Source organism: Tetrao urogallus, assembly GCF_951394365.1.
Source record: "Tetrao urogallus genome assembly, chromosome: 2".
NCBI lineage: Eukaryota > Metazoa > Chordata > Aves > Galliformes > Phasianidae > Tetrao > Tetrao urogallus.
In genome coordinates this window covers 25,468,581-25,495,290 of record NC_136814.1, presented here as the reverse complement: position 1 = coordinate 25,495,290, position 26,710 = coordinate 25,468,581, and positions in this window count along the sequence as shown.

Here is a 26,710-nt window from a genome sequence, read left to right as displayed (position 1 = left end):
CAGGGAAAAGAAAGTATTAATTCCTAGTCATACCAGCAACCTCAGCTGCAGCCACAGGCAGAGAGAGGAAGGCTGCATTATTTTAGTAAAATGTTTCTTTGACAGGTTGTTTTTAAAGGAGATAGATGACAGTGAGGGAGCTGAAAGAGAAAGACTATCCATTAAAGAAGATCAAGCATGACCCCAAGCAGAAGCCATTTTTGGGGGGAATTAACTGCTTTTTAGATTTGATTAATTACTTGACACAAGAAATTGGACATTTAACAGCACTAGTATGGCTGTGGGAATGAACTCACTGGGAGCCACTGAAGCAAAGCTAAAGCTAAAGAGTAGCGATCAGACAGGCCAACTATTTGAGATTTTTGTACTTTCATATCTGTGTGCATGGAACCAGTGCTGCTGTGTGTCTGACAGCTTCTGAATGTCAAGCTTTTGTGTTCAGGATGGTACAGCAGCACAACCTACAGTATAAGATCAAATGTAGTCACAGGCAGAAGTGTGTTGTGATCACATGTTTGAGTGGGACACGTATTCTGGACTCAATATATGTTGGATTAGATGATCTTAGAGGCTTTTTCTCACCTTAATGATTCTATGAATCCATATTTGACAACAAGAGAAAGAAAATGTGAGTGACTAACAGTTTCATAAGGAAACTTTATAAGCCAGTGCTGGCTCCTCTCTTCTGGCTGACCCTTGGTGACCCAGCTCCTCCAGGCAGGTTTGGGGATGCTCAAAAACGCTCTTCCGCCTTCCCATGAAGCTTAGATTGAAAAGGCAAGACTGGAAGCTGCTATTACTCATAATTCTCTGTTCACATGTGATCTGGAGGCAAGACTGGTTATCAGCACCAAGAGACAAAAAAAAATATAAAAGAGAGAGAAGGGACTTCGTGCTCGCAGTAAAGCTAGGAGACTTCTAAGTGTTCCTTAAGCATAGGAGGGAGGGAGTTGGGGATTAGATGAGTGGGAGTGTGTTAATGGAGGCATTTCTTCACTGGTCTCAGCCAACAAGACTCTCAAGACTCATACAGTTGAATAGCAAGACTGTTCTTTTGTTGGTGGTGAATGATACAGATCACTAGGTAGCTTTTTTCTTCTTTTTTCTTCTTTTTTTTTTTTTTATTATTTGCAAGCTGTCTTACCTCAGATAGAAATAAACTGCCAGACTACTGAAATTAAAATTGCCAAGCTTTCATTTTATTGCATATGCTTTAGCAAAATGTGTGTTATTCTTCCTGGGTGTTTTAGCAAGATTTCCTGTTTGCTGTGGAAAAGGTCCTGACAGTATTCCTTGAAGCGTATTATTTCTGCCAAGTCATTCTCCAAACTATGCAAGACAAGTTCAGTCCCCCCTGAGCAGCAGTCCCGTAGATCCAACGTTCACACGTTGTTCAAATGAATGGAAACCCCCCCCTCCGCCCCCCGACTTATTTTGCTGATTAACTGAATCAATTAATAAACATAGAAGGTTGACTGACTAAGTTAAAGAGCAGCAGAGAAGACAATCCGCAGTTTCCTTTTCTTTCACTAGAGAAATCTGTATTTCCCTCAAGAGCCCTTTTTAAAGACTTTCAAACTAAAGCTCGAGAGACTGAAGTGCTATCAATTAATCATACACTGATTTTCTCATGTAAGATGCCACAGCTCTCGGGGCTGATGTTTGAAATCCTGGGCTGCTTTCACGGAAGCACCTGTCTGCTGCTGTTTAATTTTTTCATGTATTTTTTTCCCTGTGTTCTCAAACTATAGATCAACCATCATTTGAATTATTACTCTGGCATCGGTGTTACTGAAGGGGACGTCTAAAAGGGAGGTGGGGATTGCTGAGAAGAAAGAGCTCATCTGTTTCTCACAGTTGTAAGGACATATATTCAAAACAGAATCTCTTTTTAAGTTAAAACTGCTACTGTAACAGACCTAACTACCTGGGTTAGGAAATGACTTTTATGTAAAAGCTTTTTCATTTGAGGAAAAATATTTGGATTTAGTAAACAAAAGCACCTATTTCAATCACAGATCTTCGGTTTTAAGAGGACTTTGGGGTTTGTTTGCCTTTTTCTTTGATACACTTCTAGCAGACTTATTTAAAGCATACTTCAGACAGTTCTATTGTACATACGTTTCTGAAAGCTTTGAGCTTGCACTATCTCTTTTCCTTTAACCAATTAATTACGTATTCTCTCCTGAAGTCACCAACAACTCTTTTCTCCAGGTCAGCATCTTGATGTTTTGCAAATGTGCAAAAACTGATTAAAAAAACTAAACAACCAAACAAACGTTTAAAAAAAATCCCACACTTTTTCAACATTGGGTGTTGACTAGGATTGAACAAAAGTAAGATATAATGTAATGTAATTTCAATCTTTTGATTAACATGTAAAATGTGAGAAGTGTGCTATGAATTATTTCTTTATATTATCAGACACATGACATTAGGACAGGAAGGTCATAACTTCAGACAGAGACACATGGGACAGCAGGAGATTTCCACAGCTCATTTAAAATAAGTTCATAGTTTTCTGGCATCTCTAGACTTCTGAGTCTTGTTGCTAAGGAAAAATAAAATTTGAAGACAAGAGAGGTTTGAAATCTGTTGTTGCTTTCCGTTTTGTTTTTTTTGTTTTTTACTATTTCCAGCTCTCCTGTGTGAGATTCTGTTTTATTAACAGTTTACCTATGAAGTTGTTATGCATCATCTACTTACTGAAGAAGTAATGTTCATGCAGATGTGCAGCTTTTATTCAGTGTTGATTTTTGAAACTTTTTAGGCATTTCTTCATTATTGATAACTCCTTCCTGTTCAGCGCATGTGCTCGATGTGCTGTAAGTGCAGCCATTGTAGTTTCTTCTCTGGGAGAAGGGAGACAATGTTATTGATAGTAAACACCTAACATGAGCCATTCGCATTTGATGATTTCCAGAGGCCCTGTGTAATCACCCCCTTTTTTAGGGTGACATTACTGGTGTAAGCCACAGCTGCTGCTTGGGCAGCTGTGTGGTGTGGGTTGGTGCTAAACAGGGTTAGCTGTTCTTTTAAAATGTCAGGAAATGTCTGCCTACCTGTGGGCTACATGTTACTTCTTTTCTTCAGTGGTGAGACTGCAGCAGGAACTGGTGGACAAAATTTAGGAATAACAGCTGGTACAGCCAAATCACTCCAAGGAAACAGAGGAAAAGCCTTTTTTTCATTTGTGGAATTTCTTGATAGGAAGCCACATCGGTATGTGTGCCACAGAAACAGCAACAGTCCAGCATTAAAAAAATTAGGTAGTTGACATGGAGATTCTTCCTGAGGAGTGGGAAGTAAAAGGGAAAGTGAGAGCTATTTCACAGAAACACTGCTCCTAGAGGCATGCATATCATATGCACAGGAGCTACCTTCTGTAAAAGCAAGGAAAAAATGCCATTCGAAAGAAACGCAGCTTTGTGGGCATCTTGCATGCAAATACATCTGTGCGCACATCTGTGCTGGGATACAGAGATACAGATCATTAACATCTCTTTTCTGAAGGTGATCCAAAGTATCAATCACCTCAATTACTGCAGTATAACCTGTCTTACAATGAAACAAAAGTGAGACGTGAAAATAAAGGTTACCTACTTTTAAATGTTTATAGAAGATAAAGGTTTAACCACAAGTCTTTCATCAAATGGAAGACAGTAGGAAAAAAAGTTTAGAAAATGCCCTTTGGCTGCTCTTTACTGTGTGGTGAAACCTCACAGTATCTCACCTCATATACTATATGGGCCCTAAAAGCAGCTGGAAATGTTTAGAAATATGTCTATTTTGGTACATGGCTGCCTCTCTATCTGTTATATCCAGCAGTGTTTCAGGGAAGAGAGATATTGCCTAAATGAAAAGCCCAGACCAAAGTGTGAGATGGTAAATGGCGCTCGAGGGTATACAGCAGTCTAAACGGTGCCCTCTGTTAAAAGAATCAGCCACCTGACTGCTCATTAGTTAGCAGTAAATAATGAGAAATAGCTTGAGGCAGGAGCTCAGAAGAGCAGATGTCCCAAAATATTCACCCAGTCTGTGGTGTCATGAGATCTGTAGTGTCATAAGGTAAAATACACTTAATCCCTCTTTTGAGTGAAGTAAAGCATTTTACAGTCCTTGTGGAGTCTAGTAATATTCTATAATCTTTTCAGTAGGATATCAAAAAAGGAAAAGCAAGGTCCATGATACTGGGCAATGATTGTGTGCTTTCCCTTTTCTTGTCACACTGCACACCCAAAAGGCACTTAGCAATTGGAGTTCAGCCCTGGAAATTCCCTCATCAGAATGCTTTCCCTCCTCCCTCTCAACAGGTGATGCAGTTTGAATTAGAATGATGCTAAAAATGAATGACTCAGAAAGCTCACAGTGTTTTAGTGGGAAACACCAACTTCTGAAAGAGGGGCAGAATCTGGACAGAGAGGCTGGGCACTAGAAAGGATGTGGGAAAAGCCCAATCATGTTTAACAGCAGTGGTGCCATTGCAAAGATCTTCAGAAAATTAATTAATTAAATGTAATTTTTTTAAAAAAATCCATATTTATTTTTTAAAAAGCTTGTATCTTCTTCTGTAAAGTATTTTAAACTTTAGAGATCCCTTAGAGAATTTTTCAGTAAGGCTGTTTTCTTTGCTAAATTCTAAGCTGCTTTATATTTTGTGTGCTATCTGTGGCCAGAAGATATTTGTTGTCAGGTTTTAATAAGCATTTCAGTAACAATGAAATTTCAATCCCATTAAGTTTTATTGTGACTTGGACTTCTTGGTGACTACATTTTCCCTTTTCTGATTACTTCTCCACCTCCTCCCTTCCTCCTCTTTTCTTTTTTTTTTTCTTTTTCTTTTTTTCTTTTTTCTTTTTTCTTTTTTCTTTTTTTTTTTCTGTTGGCCAGGCTTTGGGTACAGCTCCCAGGCTTTCTGAATTGAGAATTTAGGAGAGATCAGCAAAAGTCAGTGTTCATACTCCATATCTAGCTAGGTGCAGCATCCCCTGCTCTGAGTAGGACATGCATTGTGTCGTGATCTCATCTGGCTTCTCCATGTCTGCTTGACCCTTTGGCAATGGAACAGAGTGCAGCCTCAGGCTCTGGTAGGTCTCACCCTCTCTCCTACCAGGTGTCATCTCCTATTGTTCCCTTGCTAGAGCTCACAGCAGTAACTGTGCCACTCTCCCTTTGATGCGCACAGGCAGACAGCTCAGGGAAGGCATGCAGCCAGGTCAGGCATCTCTGTGCAGAAGGATACCCCAGGCAGACTCTGACACCATGGTTGTTACATGCTTCTCAAAGTTATTCACTTCTGTAAACACTGCCTGTGGGTAGACTGTCTGAGAGCCCTGCATTTTCTTCTATGCCCCATTCACAGTAGGATTCTTGCCTCCTTTCACTAGTTTTCTTCTGCTTGTAGCTTATTTACTGTACTTTGGATGCTCATTGTCTTAACACACCAACATGAACTATGTCAAATCCTGTTTATGGAAAATCTTGAACGTTTTTTTCTCTTGTCTGAAACATCAAACAGGAACTGCTTGGAGGCTACCTAAAACCTGTCAAAATAAGAAAGCATGCAGAAAGGAGGACTGATGCTATCTCTGAGGATGCTATGCCAGGAAGGGTTAAATTCATCTGTGTAGCTTGCTGGACTGGATCAAGTCCACTCTTGCCCTTGGCCTCTTCTCCTCTGCTGATGCTGTCTCAGGTCCTGCACGTGTTCAAGAGATGTCTGCCCAGAAGTCCAAACTCAAAGGTAAATTGGATTGCCACTAACCGGTGTCTGAATGGCACCAGAGCAGAGAAGACTGCTATGTGGCTGTTCTGTGGATTTTATTCTGTGAGATCATTTATCTAGCACTTTTTATGACCATTAAGCTTTCATATACTTTGTTTCTCTCTCTGTCAAATATTCACACATAGAGAAATTTAAAAAGAAAATTCAAATGGGAAGAGAAGCAGGAAATACAACCTCAGTAAACTCTCCATAAAATCCACAAATTAAGGGCAAGTACAACATGAAAGCGTATTAGTCAGAGAGCTATAAATTTCAGCAAATTGATTGTCAAAGATAATCAAAAACATACTATAATATATAATAAGTTGAAATAAATACCGCAAACCAACCTCAGGCTGTAAATGTTTAAGATTAGTCCTTCATGCCATATATACCTGAGGTACAAATAAGGAAAGAAGGAAGGCTTAAAAGAAAAATAACATAAATGGAGGGAAAAGGGGTTGTGTCTTAAAAATGAAAATGTGGTCCTCTGTGTTACACTCAGAAATTGATTGCACCAAATAGCTTGAAAGATTTTCATGGCATAGACATATGTACCATTTGGCCTCTCTTTCTGGAGCTGAATCCACAGAGAAGCTGTTTGTCAGTCCTCAAAGAACGTGTCTCAATCACTAAGGTGAAGTGAGAAATGCAGAGAGTGGCTGTGATGGAAGGTTTGCCTTCAGCAGCTGGTGTGACTTGACTGTGATATGGCTGTGGCCATGTCCCAAACCTGGGTAACCCTGTCCACCTGCAGCGTGTCTGAGGCATTCAGTTAGGGATGATCACTGTCCCAAGATGGGAGACCTCTTGGAGCCAGCACACAGTTTGCAGTGATGCCTAGAACCTGCTGAACACTGCTAGTCTGAAGAGTTTCCCATCCCTTGTCAAATTGCTGCGTGCTGTATTTTAGAGCAAAACATTTATTATAACTTTCAAAGTCAACATATGGACCTACTAGCCTAAAGCTAGCAAGAGCCTGTATTTAATCAAATAGTGTACAATCGTTTCTATTTGTAATTCAGAATGATCTGACTGGGATTGCCAGTGCTCAGGCTAGAAGCCAGTTTATTCTTAATTTAGTATTTATTCAGTACCAGTTGCCTAGAGTACCTTCCTGTCTGCATTACTAACGTAATATAGGCCTATGGTTTCCAGTATCATAGATGTGGAATTTCTTTTCTCAGATCCTGAGCAATCTGAATATAATCCTCCAGTGGGAAGCTATTTAAAAGTCATGACACTGGGCCTTCTATTTGAAATCTTTTTGCTTAAAACAAGGAAAGTGTGATGTCATAACCTCCCACATGACCTCTAAGCCAGGGTGTCTGCATTACTGAGGACAGTTCTGGCTCAGCCAGCATTTCATTACACTAAACGGGAGATATAGTGGCCAGTTTAGATGTGGCCCTGGGCAGTCTGATCTAGTGGTTGGCAACCCTGCCCATGGCACAGAGTTGGAGCTTGATGATCTTTTAAGATCCCTTCCAACCTTAGCCATTCTGTGATTCTATGGATCGTACTGGCAAACTCGTGCAGATGGTTGGCAGCAGGTGCAAATTCTGAAGGTGCCATCCCTGGGGCCACATGAAGATCTCCCAGCCAACCTGCTGGAAGCCATAGCAGGTCTTGGATGCTGGCAGTGCCATGGTGACCAACAGACACAAATCTGCTGCCACAAAGGCCACTTGAGCTGACTATAGGCACTGACTGCACAATGTTTCCTAACACCTGCTTGAAAATGTTAGGTGGCTTTCATTCACATGGAGCCTATGCTGCATGAAATTTCCTTCTGTCTGTAACTTTTGGCAAGGCCCTTCAGATGAAGATAGACTTGAGAAGTGCCCTGAAGCTGCCCGAAACCTGATATTTCCTTCCTGGCAGGATTAGAGTTGCACTGTCAATAGCATGTCAGTGCAAAATGGAAGCGGCGGTGTTTACAAAATTAACAAATGGACTTCAAGTTAAACATGGGACAGTTTGTGAGACAGTTGACTGCTCAACACTAAAATTACTTACAAGTGAATTTTCTTTCTTTTTTTTTTTTTTTTCTGGACTGACTTATTCTAACATCATGTCATTTTTAATTTGCTTTTCTTGGGAAAATATGCTCACATCTCATTCCTGTTAGCCTTCTTAGTGTTAACATTTTCCCAAAGCTCCAATCACCAAATCACAAGTATAGCTTTGCTCCCTTCAAACCAGTTACTCCAGCTGGAGATACAAGATTATATTATGCCTATGGTATGTGTCATATTGTAAGAGGCCCTGTCTTGCATGTGAGAGCACCACCATCTCTGAGACTAAATGCCACAGGCTTGTTTGTATAATATCTGCAAGTATGTCTGCAAGTATGTATACATGGATTTCAAGCAGTTGATTGTTCAGCAGATTGTTGAACAACCCCAGCACTCACACCAAAGATTCTCATGTTTCAGGGTTGCTGTTGGGATACAGAGACCTTTATGCATGTGCATTGGAAGGAGTGGATCCCCTCTTCTTACCATCACCACAAACAGTTTGGGATGAAGCACACTAAAAACATGACATTTTTAGCAGCTGTGATGGATGGAAGTACATCACTTGTTTCAACAAGTAGCAAAGCTGGAGGAGAAGCAGTGCAGTATCCAAAACTGAAATGAATACTCTTAATTTTCAGCAACCTAACATGGTTCTTACAACAGGATCACAATATCTGTATGTCAGTTACTTTGAAAAAAAGAAAGTTTTGCTGCCAAAGTTTTATGAGGAAGAAACTACATTGATGTTTTGTTTTGGTTCTGCAATGTTTATCACTTCTTTCCTTTCAATATGTACTACTAAATTTAAAAAGCTGATCTACCAGCATGTAATGTTTCTTCAAAACACGATGTAGTGTCTAGAAAACCAAACTGTCAGACATGCTTGTCATGTACACATATTTTGTTATTAAATGTGTTCAGGCATGAGTTTTGGCAGAACTTCTTCGCAACTGTCCTGAACTTTTCTTGACACCTTTTATGGCACGTAATGTATCTGCAACTCAGGGCTTGGTAAGCCCTTAACTCTTTAATTATGAGCCTAGAAACTCCCTTCCTAATTGTTGTCCTATGATCTAATTCTCATGCCAAAGCCCACAAATTCATGCTGCAGGTGCTTTGTTTGGCTTTGTTTGGCTGCCTTTTGATAATTTTTGCTTTTCACAATGCCGGGAGTGTAGTTCTGCATTCTTGTGTCAGGGCAATCCTTCAGTGGTTTGCAGTCAATTGCCGGCTGACAGGAGTGATATTAAGCATCTGTCACTTTTTGTTGCATCTTTTCCTCTGGCTAGGAATGGTGTTAGTTCTCATCCAGTGCATGTTACTTGGACTACGTTTAACTAGATTTTCTCCTGTAAAGGATTAGGGTTTGCTATTGCCATTTGGGTAGCATCAGGTTGCCAGAAATCTCTTCATTTAAAAGTAGACTTTTGTAAGCACTGTATAAAATAAAAGAACAAGATTTATATAGTTGAAATGTCTAATGCTACTTGAATCCCCTGCTACCCTTATGAGTAAGCTGAAGTGGAAGATGGCTCAGCATCATGCCAAAGGCCATAGCGGATAACAGTTCTGCAAAACAAAAGGACATAATGAATCCATAGCTTCCATACAACCACTTTGAAAACATAATTTCCTTCTATTAGACCAGTTTTAAAGAAAATCACGTAATAAGGAATTCTGCTCTCTTCTTTATGGCCTGAAGGAGAAAGATTGTTTGATGATTTAATTAATTTAATAAAAGAGGCATTACCTGCACAGTTGTTTTTGTGAAATTTTTATAGAGACCATAAATCACATGTGCATTTTATTAAAAATTAACAGCATGCAAAGGTACAATATTCTACAAAACCCTAGAAAACACTTCCACCTTCAAAAAGCACTAGGAATTCCTCTCCATTCGTGCCTTTATACACACAATTTTGTTATATATGTACAAATATGTTGTAAGCATGAGTGTATTCAAACAAGGCTATTTTGCTCTCTCAGACTCTAAACTGAGATTAAGCACTTTCTTGCTAAATATATTTCTTTTTATATCTCAGCAATGTGTGCAAAGCTTACTAAAAAGAGCTTGCTATACCTTTCTGAATGTGGAGCTGCTAACAAAACCCTGTCAACCTACAGCATCCTTTCAGAGCACATACAAATGGCACAAGGTGTTAAGAGATGCAGGCCACGAGGCCAAGAAATTTAATGATGGATTTATTATTGAAAAGTGTATGCACTTTTCTGAAATACTAACCAAACTTCAAGGCCCTCTTAAAAATGCTGTTTAAAGAACAGAGTTCAAAAATGAAATAGTCCATGCAACGTCCAGAGAGGATTCTGAAGGACCCTTCCTGGGTAAGAAGTTGTGGATAAGTTCCAGATCAAGTTTAACCATTCTCTCTGTGTAAATAAGAAGCATCTAAACTGTGTAGATGTTCTCTATGTTCATATACAGGAAGAGAGAGAGTTTAAACTTCATCAAATTTCCAGACCAAACAAACTCAAACTTTTGGGTCAGTTCATACTTGGATTTGAATTTAATAATTTGGACTGATGTCTATAATTGCATTGTTTTTGCAATAGAAGCTTGTTTATAGCTGTATTTTTCCAGGCTGTAGTGCTGATAAAATCTGATAAAGCTTTCTGAATTTCAAGATCAGATCAGCACCACCTGGAATCTTGTTTAAAAAAAGGAAAGTATTTTCCTACCTCTTCTCGTGCAGCTGAGTAATTACTTTAAGTCTGATGTCTTTGTGTTAAATGGCATTGCTTCAAACTCTGTGCATGTCAAACAGAAGAAAGCTGGGAGAGTTTGAAAGGTTATCATCGTTTCTCTTAGAATTCCTGTGTACTGAAACCCTTCAGAGATGGCTGCCTACTGCAAATCACTGTTTGACAGCTTCACTCAACTTCAAGTCTCGTCAATTCACAGGTCAATCTGACAGCTCTCAGGCAATAAAATAAACAAGGGATTTGGGGCATCAGAGAAGGAATGCTTAAAATTATTTCTAATATTTCTCCTATTCATAACATGTCACCAAGCTGGTGAAATTATGAAGGCAGCAAGTCTCAGCTTCTTATGCATCCCAGCTGGTGTTCACAAGGTGAGTGAAGGCTTTGGGGAGCACTGGCAACTGGTTTCCACGAGGGATCATCCAGATTCTTTCCAATGACTTTATTTACAGTAATAATGAGAGGCATTGTTCTGATGGCCGGGTTTCCAGGTACTTTCTGTATTAGTTTCACTTGGAGGGCAATTCAGTTTTGGTGGAAATAGTGCAGTTGTACTTTAAGACTGAGTATGACCACATTGTGGGTTTTCTGTGTAATAATGTCGTTAAAGGATCCTTCTCTCAAAGGAGGCAGGAAGCCTGCGGAGCAGACACGTTGGTTGCACAAACACTCACATGCAGAACTCCAGCAGCGCAGGAACCTGCTGAGGGCTGATCACTGCGTGAACCTGACCACTTCAGTACCTGTTTATGGGCTCACAACATATCTGCACAAGAACCAACAGGTATGTTTCCTGAAGCCCTGCCTTTGTGGGAATTACCTGAAACCCCTTACAAAGTCTTGTTCCCACAGAATGCTGAACCCAAATTGAGATAATCTGGCTATATTAATAGATAATGATTATCTCCTCTTGAATACTTAAAATGACTCAATTTTTAAGAATGTAACCTATCAGACTTTTTCATTCTTGCTTTTGTTGTTTTGGCATGGCTTTTTTTTAATCGTCCTGTGTAGGCTCTGTATTCCCATCAGGGAGTAATCTGTTAATATATATAATGTCTGTTATTATAGGTGTAGGTATATATAACACCTGAGTTTTGCTGTTCTAATAAAGAATGGCTTAAAACGAAAAGTAGAAAATCTTTGCCAATTTTTAGACTACTGTGACTGTTCCTTGCACATCTATTTCAAGAAATCCTGCTGCTAACACACCTAGAGCTGACCCCTTTGTTAACTGCATGGCGTGCTCATGACAATAAATTACCTGTTGTCATTACTGAAAATGACTGATGGTCTGTTACCCATTTCAGGACATTATTTAAGACTCATTTTTCTAAAAGAGGAACTATATTACCTTTTGATGTAGTGGTTATTTTTCTTTATTCTTTTTTTCTTTTTTTAATATTTCCATTAACGGTTGCTATTCTATGTTGTTATGAGAGGTTTGAAAAACGGAGGCTTTCTAATTACAGCAGTTGCTGCATAGCAAAATTTCAATTACAGCTAAACTGCCTTTTGATTCTTTTTCTAAAAAGGACAAACAACTGGACACTCAACTCTCAGAAATATCTGTAGTTCTGTTTTAAAAGAATCTACCCTAATGCAGACAAGCTGTAGCATTTAGGAAGAGTGCTAAACATCCTCATTTTCTGTAGTATTACAACTCCATTAATCCACATGTTAAACTGAGCTCTGAACAAATGCTCTTCAGCAGCTACTTGCACTTGCTAAAAGATTAAAGGCTCTGAACTATGTGAAGAAAGGAAATCTTTATAGATTGCTAGCTAATGGCTGTTTTCTTTGCTGTTGGAATCAGTGAATTGAATTGTAATGGACTGGGTTGACTCCACATATGGAAATTACAAAGAACAGGATCATTTTTGAAAAGATTAAAATTTCCATCCTTTTATGATTCAGCTGCACACTTCAAAATGCTGAACTATAAAAGTGTGTTTAAAAGTCTGATGAGTCTTTTAAAGCATAATACTGCTTATTTATGTATCTGCTCTGTACTTTCTATTAGCAGTTTGCTAGTTTCTAAAAACACAGTTGATCTGGCATCACATGTATATACCACTATATAACAGCAACTTATGTTGCCCCACAGCAGTGCAGAATAATTGGGGTCTTCAGCATCCAGTGCATATGAACAGTCAGCCAAGGACCCACATTAAATTCATCGTGACCAATGTGCAAGTAGAAGCTGATTAGAGGACTAACACTGCAGGCGGGTGTTCATGGGGCTTGCCCAGTCTAAGCTGCATTCTCAGATTTGCATCTCTTGCTGATTCTGCCATGACAAACTCAGACACATCACAGCTACTCAGACGAACAGGCAGGAGGGCAAAGAAAGTTTCCCCTTTCTGAAACTGCTATTACTGCACAAAGCTAGACAGAGAGTGATGGGAGCTAATCACCAAAACACGAACAGACAGGACTAGCTTGTCATAATAAGAAGCTATCAAATCACAGCTCTGTTAAACTTTTCAATGTTTTATCATGAGCAGCTGTCAAACTCTTGTAATTTCATGATTAATACACTCAGAGAGATTTCCTCCTTTATTCTGTTGCCGGTGGCATTTTTTTTTTTTAACTGGAAGTGGGATTGGCAATATTTATTTAAAGTGAGCTTTGACTCTGTGTGTGTATGTATCTAAATGTGCAAAAAAGCACTGAGAGAAGGAAATAGTTCTAGGCACTGGCTCTGTGCAGAGGAAGGAAGCGCTCCATGCATCCTTCCTTTCATCGTGCCCCTGGGCTGGTGAAGAAGCAGGGCTGAAAGGACTATTAAAGACTTGTGCTAAGGTAGATCAACATAACTCAATGCCTGAGGTGTTTCTCCCAGCAGTAGTGAATAATACCGCTAGAAAGAACTGGGGTTAAGAAACAAAAAAAAAAGGATGAAAATGAGTTATCACTGATTTGTATATGGTTGAACTTGGGGGTGACAGAGATCATTTAATCACTGCAAGTTCTATTAGTGTTTTCACATGAAGGCTTTTCCTTGGAACAGCTGTGGCTGCTGATGATGCAGTGTTACAAATCACATGAATCAATCGAGGTGAAACAAGATGGCAATAAATTCCTTAAAACTATGGCCATAGAGAAACGTATGAGCTGCCTCTGAGAGGCACCCAGTGTCCAAAGCGTGAGAAACATTGAATATGGCTGTGCCGAAAATCTCTGGTTTTTATGTCTGCATCCTTCACTTAAACTGAAAATAGCAATACTCATAGCATACTCAAAAAGCAGTGCTGAACAGCAGGTATTACAGGCTGTAACAACCACAGGGCTGTGCCTTGCTGCAGCGTGTGCCTGCCTGGGCAGGATTCCTGTCTTTCGGGAGACATCTCAGTTCAGCCTGTGGTCTGGGACTTTCTGCAGTTTTGGATTTGCTTGCTTAAGACTGTTGGTGTTTGCTTTAAGTTCTTTTTTTTTTTTAATTATTGAAATAATAATTTTAAAAACCTTTGAAGAAAAGAGAACTACTGCCAAAGACTATTTCTTCTGGAGTTTCTAAAATGTTTTCTGAGGAGGACTCCTTTATGACAATATAATTAAGCCAAAAGACATGACAGCTAGTCATCTCAGGGTTATTATTGTATGCCTAAGGTGGCATCACAGGCATGAGGCTTGAAGGGTGAGTGGCTTTAATCACCCATTAAGTGCAGTAATCCCCTTGATATGCACTGTCTGGAGAAAATTAGCAAAAAGGAATTTGGGAACAGTATTACGAGGAATCGACAAACTGGTGAATGCACTAGGCATGAAAGTTAATATGGTTCTAGCATCACTGATAGGTGATAGCTCAAAAACTCTATTTGAGTAAAATTTTTCTCATTAAAGACACCTGAAGGAATAATTTTTAATGAGAAGCAAAATCTTGGAAGCAAATATTTACTTGTACTTCCTTTTTCCCTTTAATATTTGTCTTAAATACTTTCAGTATAGATCATTTGGATTTTAAACTGGATGAGTTTATCTATGCAATAGAGCTGGATAAAAACTTTAATGGCAAACAATACAGTGGTGCTGCTGCATGCACATCCATGGCAGTAAAGTCCTATAGGAAAAGCCATTATGTGGCATTCATTAAATATAGATGCCTTTGCCTGGTGCTCTGCTCCCAAGAGAGGCAGTTCTTTGGAAGAAGAGTGCATTCATACTCTGTGTGAAGTTCAGTGGAGAACTCCCCACGTTTATTTCAGCCAGCAGATCTGGGAATTAAAACACAGTTCATTAGATACTAGATTGCCAAGCTACTTAGTTGATCTATTGATCTACCAAAATATTTTGATTAATATTAAATGAAGGATGTAAAACTTGGATATTTTCACATGAAATATTCTATGGAAGACATGGTTTCTCCCCCAGAAAAGATAAGTGTGCACATTTTTATATGTTTAGTGGCATATTAGCACAAAAGAAATTGAATGCTGGTAACTTGTTCTTCATGTTTACAGGTTTGAAAATGATAGTTTTTCTTTCACTTCCCTTATGTACACCAATACACCCAAATAAGAATCAAAATGTAAATATGAGAGATGACAATATTTGCTATGACTCAAAATATAGTTGCTCTCTGCTGCAAAGAAAAGAATGTTCTGCTGAATTTGAACTTAGGTGACATTTGATATCTTTGTTCTGTGTTCAGAAAAGATTTACCCTTTATTTGAAGCTGTACTCCAATTTTCATTTGGATAATCAAGGTTCTCCTGTCTGTTTGCTTGAGTAAACATGGGCTGAACAATGTGAATCCTTCCTGTGGTGGATGCATGGGGGCTTGTGGGTATTTGGTTTTGTTTAAGAGGGATAGAATATGTAAACCTAAAAATTAAAATTGATGAGAAATGGGGCTTGTATTTTGTTTTGCCTTTCAAGAAAATTTATAGACATGAAGTATAGCAGGGAAGTTGTCTCTTGTTCCCCTCAAAGGAAAGAAAGAAAAGTCTTCGTACCAAACAGAAAATGTGTTCTTTGGGCAACACTTGAAAGATTAGATGTCAAAACCAAATAAAGGGTTAAAAAGAAATCTGCTGAAGTTTCCCTAGGGACAGGATAGCCTAGTTTTTAAAAAAAGTCATTGTTATGGTAGTAATAGGATATGCCTTAATCTTGTTCTTAAGACTTATTTTCTTTACTGCAGGTTGAGATAGTTTTTCTCCACTGCGTTCCATGCAGTTGTTCTGGAAAGGAATAGCAAAGCTGTGCAAGGCTTCACGATGAACAAACTTCTTCCTGTAAAGGCAAGACCCTGCCAAAATAAATAGGGACTGCAGCAAATGGTACAGATGGTCATTTCTTTCAAGTGCGGGTGTATGTTTTATGTGTTATGAATACACATGCATAGAGTATATATGTATGTTCATGCGTTTATATGAATTTGTGTACATAATATTTTTAAAAATATAAGTCCTGGAGACTCTGAAATCAGTGCAAGCATTCCAGGAAACTGCACTCAGCCCGCCCACAAATTTTTATTGTAGAATCTAGAGATGAAAACTAACGTGCTAGGGTACAAAAGCTTATTTCTTAATAATGATAAAGTTACTGAAAGCAACGCAAGCTATTGATGCCTGAAGCAGCCAGATGAAAATAGTATGGTCTAGTGATTAGAAGGTTTTAATAGGAAATAATACTTTTCTTGTCACCAGGCTACGTTGGCAGAATGAGTGCAGCAGCTGGAGCGCATATGCAGAGTGTTTACTGGAGCAACTCTTACACTTTCAGACAGAAGGAAATCCTGTGTAGGATTGGAAAGTGCAGAGAGTTGTCACCAGGGAATAGGCTGTCTGTGTGTCTCCATGAAATAAAAGCTGTGTGGACCACAGACCCTGCAGTGGGCACTTCCTGCCCCATTTTCCACAGCGGTTCAAGATTGCTTTTCCTTTTTTCTTTTCTTTTTTTTTTTTTTTTTTAATACTGGAAGATATCAAATCTAGCAGTATTATCAACATAAATGCCGAGGAAGCTCAGGATTTACTTTGTATCAAACTTCAAAAATCTTATTAAGGGCTTTTTTTGTTGATGCTATGTATTTTTCTTCAGCAAAAGTAAAACCTGGAAATGTTGCCATCACTCAGGTCATATAGATTGATCTTTCTGGGCTAATAAGACATCTGATATTACTTGAAGTTGGGCTGGGAGCTTTTTTTTTCCAAATCTGTGTAGGTTTCTAACTTCTGTGAATGCATTTAGAGGAGTAGCACACCGCAGCAAATGATGCCCCGGCACAAGGGGCATCTGATTGTTTGCTGATGTGATAGCAATGGCTGTTATTTACTAATGAATAGGAAAACACTTTCATTATCCAAATAACTTAAAAAATCTTAAATTAATGATGTGTTTATGTGACAGATTTGTGGGAGGGATTTCAAATATAATCACCATCAATCTGACTGCAGCCAAAATAAATTTTATGAAAAGTAAAACAAACTGTTGCACAGACAAAGTAGGCCTTCGGGGGCTCATGCAATAATCTGTGTTTTCTTATTTAGCTGTGTATAATATTTCTGTTCATTTCTCATCGAGATAGGATCTCGGTGTATATAACATTGCTGTTAAAGCTTGGGTGAGTCAACATATGCCACTTGTCATGGAGGGAAAAAAGAAATGAAAGAAGGAAATGCATATTTAATTTTTTTTTTTTTTTTTTTTCAAATAAACAAGCCATGTCCAGGTAACCGTGTTAGGCATTGAACAATTGCAAAGGTTAGCATTAAACACAGGAGCTTTAATTCCAAAATGGTGACTTTTCACAGAAATATGTGACCACTTTGAGGTGTACATTCTGAAAACCCAGATGCTGCTGTCACTATCAATAAAACTGTTACAAACTTCCAACTTTTGGTGAAGTTATTGCATATGCTCTTTCCTTTACTGAATGAAATGTCAAATATAATCAGATGTAAAAGGAAGGTTGGGCCTTGCTTTCAGGAGCATGTAAGCAGTGCTTGGGGGTGAGCAAAGAAGTCAGTAGCCCTACGTAGCCATGGTAAGTTTGGGCACTGGTGGATGCTGGGAATGCTTCTGTGGGCTGAGTGATGATCAGAGCAGCTGATCAGAGCAGCTGGCTTCCAATAGACCTGTTCCATTAACTAGTAACATGGACAAGGAAACTCCCACATTTCTTCTTGGTGTTACAGTAAAAATACAAGGATAGTTTTTGATTGTTTTCTTGACATTGTTCTGCAAGTATGTTTTAACAACTCTTTTGCCTTTGAAAGTACTTTTGAGTTGAGCTGTAGGCATGTCACAATCTTTCATTCACAAATTCAAATGCGCTATATACAGCTGCCAAAAAATCTGCTTTTGTATCATTGTACAGCTTCTCTTTTCTCATTATTGGTTTCTAGTTAGTGCAATGGGAATATGTGGCTGTCATTCAAACAGATGAAAATCTTTGGTATTGAAAATATATGCAGTGGTGTCTGTTTTTTAAACAGGAAATATGCCCCTTCCTACAATTGCTTGGTTTCTTGATCAGATAAAACCTATCTTGTGCTAACGTTTAAATAAAATACACTGCATTCTGACCCAACAATAACAAAATCAAATCCACTCAATGCAAAGTTTCATAAGCTCTTAAAATATATTCAGACAGTGTGATGATATTAATAGGGAGGCAGATATCAGGTTTCAGCCGACAAAGCAAACCACACAGTGGAAAATGAGAAGTATTATGCTTACTGATTTCAGAATAAAACGGAAGACAAAAGCCCCATCAGAAGTTATACCTATAGTCTAATGGCATACATTTATACAGGGACTTGTACTGAAATATCTCAAATATGTTTCACAGAGAGAGACATTTTTATCTTATCTCCACATCAAGGTGGTTGAGGTAAAGAGGTTTAGCAATTTGGACTCAGATTTCAGAAAAAGTGTTTTCCAAGGTATGTCTCAACTAAGACTCCATAACAAATTATGTAGTACCCCAATAGTTGCCAGTTTGTCAGGCCATGGCATGATCTGCACCAGAGGGGATGTATGATTCTTTCTGGATCTCAGTAAAAAAAGTATACATCTACAAATAATGTGATTAAATTGCTTTAAAGATTATAAAAATAGGAAGAAAAATGTAGGTAGAGGGTAAATTTTATGATTGTTTGGATGCTGGGAACCCTGCTTGCATGCAACATGAGACAAAGCTCAGGGGGACAGTCGCAGCACAATTTGCAGAGAGGTTCAGTCTCCCTCCCATAAACACAGAGCCTTTTATTTAGTATAACAAACAAAATTGTATTGCCTGTCTGATAGACAGGAGTGTTTTTTTTCTCCCTGTCCACCAGAGCACATACAGTAGCCGGTACTCAGGAGCTACATCCAGGAACATACTTGTTCAGGCTCTTCCAGCATATTGTCTGACACTATCACATTTGTACAGTGTACACATACACATACTGTACAGTGTATCACAGGACTGTACAGTGAGACTTCCAATACAGAAGAAAAATTCCTGAACACAGAACTGTTAAAAAGGCTTCTTACTAATACACTGGGGCTTAATTTTCTCTGCCTGATGATGATCAGCAGATGTTTTGCATACCCATTTTCATTTGTGTGAGGAATAATCAGGGTTTTATTAAATGAAGATCGTCAGTATATGAGCAGAGAAACTCCTAACAGAAGGCAAACCAGTCTTTATTTCTGTGTTAAATTTGAAAAGTTTACATAGTAGTATGTATTGCCAGAAATGCCTGCTTGCTACAGTCTCTTTTTTAGGATTATTAATAATTATTATGTTATAAACTTATCTACCAAGTCTTGAGTATTGGTACATTCACTATAATTGTATGTCCATGATAGGTCTTGGGCTAACTCATGGAAACAGTGAAAAAAGAATCACAGACAGCTTAAATACTAAGGAATGTTTGATTCTGCTTGGATAGCATAGACAACATTGGTACAGAGAGTGAGCTGATTTATATACTAGTTCATTTATTATTGAATTCTTTGTGCAAAAGCCAGAATATTTCTTAAAGTGTTTAAGCTCATTTAACTCTTGGCTTCTATGGGTAATCAAAATGCTGTCTTCAGCTGCTTTGTTGAACGACTAGGAAGAAGTTCTTCCTAGGAGTGCCTAGGATCCATTGCAGGTTATAAAACCTGGATGCCCAAATTTATCACAGAAATAGACTCTGAAACAAATTTCACTCTTGGCATTGCTGTGCACCTGAGGCCCCATGAAAGAAGAAGTTAGAAAACTGTGTAGGCAAGTTGTCCTTGTATCTTGTTTTTTTTCTGTTAATGGGCTTAAGTGCTGCTGCTACTATCTAAACAGGAATTGAAACACAGGTTGTCTAAATGCATTGCATTTGAAAAATTGATTGAATTTGGTTCACTGTCAAGGATTAAATAGCCATACTGCTTGATATTGAACAACTGTGCACAGTTGAACCATGCTTTTTCTTCTGAGCTATGCCAGATTGCACTGTAGAATGTTATTTTGTTAATGCAGAGGTTCGTTGTTTGTATACAAACTTTTCTTCAATGCAGTAGAATACAGTAAGTACTGCTGATGGGTTGTGACTATCACATCATCTCTGCCTCTGACCAGAACTATCTCTAGAACACTGTGTACTGCACCACAGAGGCAAAGCAATTGGTTTGACTTGTTGGGGCTGACATTCTGGATGAGAGAATTTTGTGCCCACAAATGGCTGATGTTCTCTGTCTTATCAGCTGCTAAAAAAAAATACATTTACAGATGTCTAAAGGCTCATCAGCCAATGATGATTATATGGGTTTCATCAGATTCACTGAGCAGTAATTGCATGCCTTAGCAAGTTGTTAGTGGCACAAAGTGCTCTGGACTGTTAATCTCTGGTTAACATAAAGCAGTGTCCTTGCCATTTACTGCTTAAGGTTTCCTAAATTGTTAACGTGTTTCAACACATGTACCAAGGAATAAGCAAACAAAAGTGCCAACTTCTACATCAGATCTCTTATTCTTCCATGAACTCTTTGTTGGTGAAAGGAATAAAAGATAACTTTCTCCAGTATGTTTATTTCTGCAAGCAATGTTTCTTCAGCATCCTCTTTTTCTGTTTAACCATGGAGGAATTCTCCATCTATTGGTACTAGCTATGGCTCAATTAACTTTGGAGGAGCCTGTGTTCAGCACAAATGATGCTCCGGGGATATTGGGTTTAGGTAATCTCAGTGTTATGCTAAGATAATCATGTTCTTCCATAGTACTGATTCTGACCCTACCAGGAGGGCTAGATATCTTCTGTTCTTTCCTCTTTGTTCTTTCCTGGTTTATTGAGGCACTTAACTTACATGAGGTTTTATTCTTTACCTCCTCTCTACCTTGCTCACTCTGGATAATTCTTCCTTTTTGTTATATTCACCATTATTTCTTTTTTTGGCTTACAGAACAGAGAGGTTTATGATTGTTTTACATAAGCTGGCCAAATCTTTGATACTGGTTGAGTAATATTTAATTTGGCTAATTTGTATGCTCTAAGGGTTTGTGAGAAAGTAATGAGGCTTCAGTCTTTACAGATTACTCATACATAGCTATAGCCCATGTCAATAAAATTCAAGAAAAGACAAGCTGAAATCTATGGAGATATAGTCTGCAAGAAGTTTACAGCTGAGAAATACTGGTTTAAGAACTACAAGAACAGTGGCTTACTGTAAGTGAATTAAACAGACATTTGAAGTTCAAGGTCCAGGAAAACAAAAGTAACCACCACCCCACAAACCCTTTTTGATGGGAGCAAAGGCAACTCATTGTAACATAATTTCTGAAAATTTTGCAAAAAAAAAAAAAAAAAAAAAAAAAAAAAAGAATAAAACCTGGTATAGTGCATTTTAAAAATCTCTAGATTATAGAAATTCATTTCTTAACTGCATAGTGGCAATAAGAATTGGTGTGTTGTTTAACCTTCAGTGCACTGTATAAACTTCAGCTAATATTCCCTATTTCTATGCCTTTTTCACAGCTATCCTGTGAATTAAAGGCAAGCATATACCTTCTCAATGGAGTTTTTGTGTTGATAGGTACTTATACAGAGAAGTCACCCTTCCATCCAGTGGAAGACTCTGCCTAAAGGGAACAGCCAGTACTGTTCATCCTCAAGAAGCCACAAGACTGATGTAAGAAAATAGGAATGGGAAAACGCATTAACTAACAATTGAGAGAAGAACTTGGTTAATACTTTATTTCACAGAGGTGAGATACAGGTTAAACATTAGTGAACTTTTACATACGTAGAATAAATCACGTATTTTTAATCAGGCCTACTAAATGAGAGAGAAGTATCATAAGAGAAGCTCTAAATTTGGATCAAAATAGAAAATGTAGTGAATGATACACTAATCAATATGAAATAACAATTTTAGAAACTATGTATCTTATTTTTCTACTAGAATTTATGAGTTCTGTCTTTCATTTTTGCTACATATTTAATGCCTACTGAAGAGTTAAATGGCAAAAATAATTTCATTTTATATCCGCTCGGTTGCTACTCTTCAGGATTTTACAAGACCCAGCTTATTTTGTTGGAAATATTAGTAGTCCTTTCATTAATGCTGTAAGAAAAGAGTTGCAGAACATTTGTTCATAGGCATAATTTTTGATGTATAGTTCCAGATGTGAGTAAGGAAGCTGTATTGTATGTTCTGAGGTTTTCCTATTGAGCATTTCTGAAATTTCAGAAATGAGCACTGAGTAGGTCTAAAAGATTCAGTATGGGGTGCATGAGAGACGTTTTTGACACAATAGGGTCAGAAAAGTTAAAGACACGTTCTTTGCTGGCAATTTTGGCAGAAATACTAAAACACAATGTGGGAACTGCAAACCTTATGACATTCAGTAAAACGTGAAAGGCTTCAAGTCTGTAATATATGATTTGATGTCATGTATATGGGTTGGTAGCTTTTGCACAATATATAACAAATCTCACTTTCTGTCTGAAGTTTGAAAAGACTTTCCCAGTGTAAATAACTCATGACTGAAGTGCAGTGTGAATTTAAAACCTCCTACTGTCCAAGTGTAAAAAAGCTCATTCCGTGATGTTGCACATAATTCATTCTGTATTCTTAGTTATATGGCTCCATATAATGGGATAAACCATTATGAGAAACGAAATTCTGGCATCAGAATGAAAGATTTATGAAGACTGCTTCCCTACTAAAAAAATAGGGAATCAATTACCCAGCCATGTCACTGGAACTTGATGTTCAGTCACAGTTCCCCATTGCTGGATCTTTTGTTTGCTGCTCTTGTGTGGGCTGCAATAAATATAACATGGTTAGACCTTTCTGCTTTTGCTAGTTGAGCTCCCCTGGCTTCCACCGTTGGAATGCTGGATTGTATCCTGGGAGGCAGCACCAGTGTATTTCACAATTAGTTCAGAAAAAGGTCTGCAAGCCTTTCTTTGTAACAGTATTTATGTTGTACTCAACTGTGTTTGCTGTTAGGGGTGTGGGAAGATGTAATATGTCGAGTCCATTGTACTTAAGACACCTGTTTGACCAGCATAGGGACTGTCAGCAGTAGAGAAGTAATCTAAACATGCAGAAAGGCAAAAGTACCTATGAGCAGCTGTACTGGATCTGGCCAAATCTAGATCTGCGTCTGGAAGCAGACAGTGCAGGAAAGAGTGTAAGAATTAGGTAAACCCAGAGAAAATTCGTTCTGATATCATTTTAAGAATGATGCACCAAAGCTCAATGTGAAATCTTGTCAGAAGAGCAGTGATGAAATGACTGGGGCATCTAACCTATGTGTAGCAGCTGAGAGAACTGGCACTGTTCAACCTGAAAAACTATTGAGTCATTATTATCTCTACTGTTATACTTAGGTTACTAACTAAATGCTAGCTTTGACCATGATTATGATCTTTCATCCCTCCATCCCATCCCACCTTTCTCTGTATTTATCCACTTTCCTCCTCATCTGGTGTCTTAAAGCTCCAGCTCTTTATCTCCCTGCCTTCATCTCTAAGTGATGTGAGTCTTTGCCTTGTCTCTGTGAAGTCTGTCCCTTGTTCTCAGCTCTTCCTTGTTTTTTCATGGGGATCTGCTTGTATATGTGCTGGGAACTTATGTGCCTGCTAATCTGGGTGTCATCAATGCCTGCTATTTTTATGCACTGTCCTGTCTTCTACTCTTCTTTCTGGCACTTTCACGCTCGAGTATACCTCTGTTTTCCATACTTCCAATCTTAGCTTACCTATTACAGGTCTCTCCACCACAGTCATTTCATATACTCCAATATTCCTTCTGACCTGAAGCCTGCTTCCATAGTTTGCTGAAGTCTTTATCCATAGTTTGCTCAAGCTTGCATCCATATTCATGCTTTATGTACTTTTGTTTCCCCCCTTCTATTATGTCAAATAGATTTTTGAACATATTTAAGAATTTGCTTTGGCATCCCCAGGGTCTTATTTCAGGAGAAATAACAAGTAATTAGCAAATATTAACCTTTCTATTTCAGCCACAATTTGAAGTCTTTATCTTCCATTAGTCATTTCTTTTCAAAGCTGAAGAATCAGAATTCATTTCTCCTCTTCTTTTCTAAATATCATTCCATACTCTTCCCTCTTCTTGTTTTTCTTTCTTCTGCTCTGCTGATTTCTGAGCTGTAGGAAGTAAAAGTGTGCACAACACACAAGATACAGGTGGGCCAAGGGATTGAGCCACAGCTTGATATTGTGTCACTGCATTGTTCTCTGTTTATTTCTTAGTCATTCTAAAAATTCCGTTTACTTGTTTTGCCCATATTGAGCAACACTGTCTGATGGATGTATCCACAAAAACTCCAGAATCGTTTCCTGTGTTGTGGTGAGTAATCAACAGCCATAAATGTAGATGTTTTTTTCCTTCTTCATAGATTCATTTGCATTTATTCTTACAGAATTTGTTTTATGCACTTCTTTTGCAACTCTTTGCAATCTTGACTTGATGAATATTTTGCTGTCATCACCAAGCCTCATAACTTTATTACTTACTTCAGTAAATCAATCAGATAACAGAGGTTCCAGCTCATTTAGTTTTTCAAATAATATGAATAGATCTGTGCTGCATTGCTTTCATCTGCCAAAGGGACCTAGGCTGACCTCCCATTAAACTATATGTGTGCAACTCTTTGCTAGCATTCCAAACAGGTTTCTTCTGAGTTGCATGATAAACAAGTCTGACTTCCTGATCAAAACTTTCCCAAGCTGCTATTCCGCATCCTCAAAAACAAACAACAAAGAAAACCAGTCATGTCTTGCATCTTTCTTGGATTGTACTGACAGAGATTCAAGCAGTATAAGTTGTATAAGTGACAGTTGCTTGAGAATTTCTTGTCTGAGTTTCTTTAGTACTTCTGAGTGAAAGTCACCTCCCCCTGACAATTTGTTTCTGTTTTAGTGATTTATTCTACTACTTTTTCTCCTGACATTTCAGTTTGAGACAGTTCTTCCAGCTCCCCCTTGAAAAGGAGGAATGCTCAATAAGTTACTCAGTAATGCATTAGAATCAAGTAGCTACTTTTCTATAACTCTATCTTCTGCAAGTGCTTCAATTGGGCTGTGATCTTTTATCAGCCCTAGGGGCTCTCTGGCAGGCTTTCTGCTTGTGATGTTTTTGAGGAAGATTTTTAGGCTTTTTTTTTTCTTCCTGTAGAAAGTTGTTTTTCACAGTCACTTCTGTCTTTTTTTACTCTAGTTTTATTGCTGACTCACTTTAGTTTATACAGTTTTCTATTTTTCTTTATTGTAGATGATCACTTTTTGAATCATGCCTTTTTATACCTAATATTCCTCTGTACTCTGATGTTTAATTCTGCCAACTTTTATTTTAGTTGCCTCAAAATCTCTTAATGGTCACATACGATTTGCTAAGTGTCTAGAATGTCATCTGTAGACATTTCTGTACCACTTGTATGTAACTTTTTTTTCCCCTTTTCTAACCCACCAGTTAAGTTTTGCTGGGGTAGATTTTCAGTCTGGGATTTTAAGTATGCCAAGAAAGTAGATTATGAATACATCATGATCACTATTTTCAAAAGTCGCATTTTAAGTCAGAATCTCTGCTAGGTTCAGAAATCAATCTATCAACAGTCTCTTTAATTTGGAAGTTCTCTGGCAAGTTTCCTCAAGAATTGCAGCCTCCATAAGCATAGTTACTGCATGAAGTGACTGTTTCTCATCTATGTGTGATTTCTGTGTTTTCTACCTCTCAGGTTGCTCTGATCACATTCAGCATGTCACCATCAGCCTCTTGATGAGGTTGTCCCATTTTATTTTACCAAACTTTGGAGATGTCTTGCTGGTAGGGTTTAAACCCAAACATCCTAGGTCAGACTTCTAGCATTTGTACGGAAAGAAGGAAATATTTACTAATACTTTGCTCTTGTCACCTGTCCTGTGTGCTGTTGAGATGTCAATGTTTCCTATCAGAATGCTAGTGATTCGTGACTTAGTTTGTGTTTTTTTTCAAAGGTTAGCAACTTTTTATAACTTTCCCAGGATAGGATGAGTAATTCCAATATATGCTCTTTCCACAGTCTTTCATTTTAGAACTCTCCTGAAATCTTTCTAGCTTCAGATACCTACTCTGTGATTTTGTTTGGTGTTGACAAAGACTTTCCTCTATAGATCTGTTCCAAGGGGTCCTAGGCTACTAATTAATGTTTTTCATTTTTAATCCCTTTTTTCTGATCACTCAGAGAGAGACAGAGAGAGACTAGTTAGCCAAAATGCTGTTTTATAGAACTTTTAAATAACTTGTACCAGTTGCTTAGGCCAGTGCATGTCTTCTGTTAAACAAATATACGCCTCAACTGTTAGGGTGGAAGTTGTTCTCTCCTGGAATGGAGAAAGTTAGATCAGAGCTGGAGAAAAGACTATTGGCCGGAATTTTGTTTCTCAGACAACAGATTTGTTCAGAGATATCTCTGTTATGTCCACAGAAAAATGCATTCATTTATGTAGTCACACCATAAATTCCATATAAATTGTATGAATGAAGGCAGATATCTAAATTAAGTGTCACAGTTATCAGTGGTTCTGAGTACCCTCTGAGCTGGAAATAATTTAAGACAAATAGTAGAAAATAGTGAGAAGACAGTGACGTTGGGAAATACATTTCTCAGGAAAGTATATATTTAACTCAAAGCTGGTAGACAGTGCCTCTGTAAAACAAGAATTCACCTTTCGGCAAAGTCCCCTGGGATTTGCTTCCCAAGACTGTGTTTTGCAGT